Source organism: Aulostomus chinensis, chromosome 1, assembly GCF_037954235.1.
Source record: "Aulostomus chinensis isolate RoL2024-O1b breed Wild chromosome 1, RoL_Achi_v1.0, whole genome shotgun sequence".
In the NCBI taxonomy this organism is placed as follows: Eukaryota; Metazoa; Chordata; class Actinopteri; order Syngnathiformes; family Aulostomidae; genus Aulostomus; species Aulostomus chinensis.
The window spans coordinates 4,167,802-4,171,564 of NC_141320.1; positions in this window are offsets into that span (position 1 = coordinate 4,167,802).

A 3,763-nucleotide genomic window follows, 5' to 3' on the forward strand; every position below is an offset into this window, starting at 1 on the left:
TAACTTTGAGGTTATTCGAAAGTTTCACTCCATTACTGTTAGCATCATCTTGAGTTCATTAGCAATTCTTCTGACATTACTGTCACGTTATTTTGAGGTTCGTAGCAACTTTTACTGCATTACTGTCGCATCATTTTGAGATCATTAGCAATTCTTCTGACATCACTGTAACATTATTTTGAGGTTCGTAGCAACTCTTACTACATTATTGTTGCATTATTTTAAGGATAGTCGTAACTCTCGCAACATTACTGCAGCATCATTTTGAGATTCGTAGGAACTCCCATTACATCACTGTCGCATCATTTTGAGGATAGTCGCAACTCTCACGACATTACTGTAGCATCATTTTAGGATTCGTGGCAACTCTCACCACATCACTGCAGCATCATTTCTGAGGTAAGTAGCAACTCTCAATGCATCACTCTAGAATCATTTTGAGATTCGGAGCAACTCTCATTACATCACTTTAGCATCATTTTGAAGTTCCTAGCAACTCTCACCACATCACTGCAGCATCATTTCTGAGGTAAGTAGCAACTCTCAATGCATCACTCTAGAATCATTTTGAGATTCGGAGCAACTCTCATTACATCACTTTAGCATCATTTTGAAGTTCCTAGCAACTCTCACCACATCACTGTAACATCATTTCTTAGGTAAGTAGCAACTCTCATTACATCACTTTAGCATCATTTTGAGGATCGTAGCAACTCTCAAGACATCACTTTAGCGTGATTTTGAAATTACTATCAACTCTCACCACATCGCTGGAGCATCATTTTGAGGATCGTAGCAACTCTCACGACATCACTTTAGCGTGATTTTGAAATTACTATCAACTCTCACTACATCACTGTTGCATCATTTTGACATTTGTAGCAACTCTCATTATATAACTGTAGCATCATTTCTTAGGTTAGTAGCAACTCCCATGACATCACTGCAGCATCATTTTGAGGTTTGTAGCAACTCTCACGACATTACTGGAAGTATCAGTTTGAGGTTCGTAGCAACTCTCACCACATCACTGTAGCATCATTTGTTTGGTTAGAAGCAACTCTCATGACATCGCTTTAGCATGATTTTGAAATTACTATCAACTGTCACCACAACACTGTCAGCATAATTTCTTAGGTTAGTAGCAACTGTCATAACATCACTGTAGAATCATTTTGAGGATCGTAGCAACTATCACTACATCATTGTCGCATCATTTTGAGGATAGTCGCAACTCTCACGACATTACTGTAGCATCATTTCTTAGTTAAATAGCAACCCTCATTACATCACTTCAGCGTGATTTTGAAATTACTATCAACTCTCACCACATCACTGTAGCATCATTTCTTAGGTTTGTAGCAACTCTCATTACATCACTGTAGCATCATTTGGACATTTGTAGCAACTCTCATTACATCACTGCAGCATAATTTTGAGGATAGTCGCAACTCTCACAACATTACTGGAGCATCATTTTGAGATTCCTAGCAACTCTCATTACATCACTGTCGCATCATTTTTAGGTTCGTAGCAACTCTCACCACATCACTGTAGCATCATTTCTGAGGTAAGTAGCAACTCTCACGACATCACTGTAGCATCACTTCTTAGGTTTGTCGCAACTCTCATTACATCACTTTAGCATCATTTTGAGGATCGTCGCAACTCTCACGACATTACTGTAGCATCATTTTGAGGTTCGTAGCAACTCTCACCACATCACTGTAGCATCATTTATTAGGTAAGTAGCAACTCTCACCACATCACTTTAGCATCATTTCTTAGGTATGTAGCAACTCTCATTACATCACTTTAGCGTGATTTTGAAATTACTATCAACTCTCACACATCACTGCAGCATTAAATTGAGGTTAGTAGCAACTCTAACTACATGACTGTCAGCATCACTTTGAGGTTATTCGAAACTTTCACTCCTTTGTTGTTAGCATCATTTTGAGTTCATTAGCAATTCTTACTACATCAGTGTCGCATCATTTTGAGATCATTAGCAATTCTTCCGACATCACTTTCGCATTATTTTGATGTTCGTAGCAACTCTTACTACATTATATTTGCATTATTTAAAGGTTCGTAGCAACTCTCACTACATTACTGTTAGCATCATTTTGAGTTTATTAGCAATTCTTCCTAAATCACTGTCGCATCATTTTGAGATCTTTAGCAATTCTTCTGACATCACTGTCTCAATATTTTGAGGTTCGTAGCAACTCTTACTACATTATTGTTGCATTATTTAAAGGTTCGTAGCAACTCTTACTACATTACTGTCAGCATCACTTTGAGTTTATTAGCAACTATCACTACATTACTGTTAGCATCATTTTGAGTTTTTTAGCAATTCTTACGACATCACTGTCGCATTATTTTGAGGTTAGTAGGAACTCTTACTACATGACTGTCAGCATCACTTTGTGGTTGTTCAAAACACTTACTACATTACTGTAAGCATCACTGAGTTTATTAGTAACTATCATTACGTTACTGTGAGCATCGTTTTGAGGTCAAAAGCAATTCGTACGACATCACTGTCAGGATCATTTTTAATTTACTCGCAACTCAAACCACATGACTGTCAGCATCACTTTGAGGTTTTTCGAAACTTTCACTCCATTACTGTTTGCATCATTTTGAGTTCATTAGCAATTCTTACTACATCACTGTCACATCATTTTGAGATCATTAGCAATTCTTCCGACATCACTGTCGCATTATTTTGAGGTTCGTAGCAACTCTTACGACATGACTTTCAGCATCACTTTGAGGTTATTCGAAACGTTCACTCCATTACTGTTAGCATCACTGAGTTGAATAGCAATTATCAGTACATTACTGTTAGCATCATTTTGAGTTCATTAGCAATTCTTACTACATCACTGTCGCATCATTTTGAGATCATTAGCAATTCTTCCGACATCACTGTCGCAATATTTTGAGGTTCGTAGCAACTCTTACTACATTATTTTTGCATTATGTTAAAGTTCGTAGCAACTCTTACTACATTACTGTGAGCATCACTTTGAGTTTATTAGCAACTATCACTACATTACTGTGAGCATCATTTTGAGTTTTTTAGCAATTCTTACGACATCACTGTAGCATTAAATTGAGTTCATTAGCAACTCTTACTAAATGACTGTCAGCATCACTTTGAGGTTGTTCGAAACTCTTACTACATTACTGAAAGCATCACTGAGTTTCTTAGCAACTGTCACTACATTACTGTTAGCATAATCTTGAGTTAATTAGCAATTCTTCCGACATCACTGTCACATTATTTTGAGGTTCGTAGCAACTCTTAGTACAAGACTGTCAGCATCACTTTGAGGTTATTCGAAACGTTCACTCCATTACTGTTAGCATCATTTTGAGTTCATGAGCAATTCTTACAAAATCACAGTCGCATCATTTTGAGATCTTTAGCAATTCTTCTGACATCACTGTCGCATTATTTTGAGGTTCGTAGCGACTTTTACTACATTACTGTCGCATTATATTGAGGTTTGTAGCAACACTTACTACATGACTGTCAGCATCACTGACTTGATTTGCAACTATCACTACATTACTGTTAGCATCATTTTGAGTTCATTAGCAATTCTTCCGACATCACTGTCGCAATATTTTGAGGTTCCTTGCAACTTTTACTACATTACTGTCGCATTATTTCGAGGTTCGAAGCAACACTTACTACATGACTGTAAGCATAACTTTGAGGTTATTCGAAAGTTTCACTCCATTA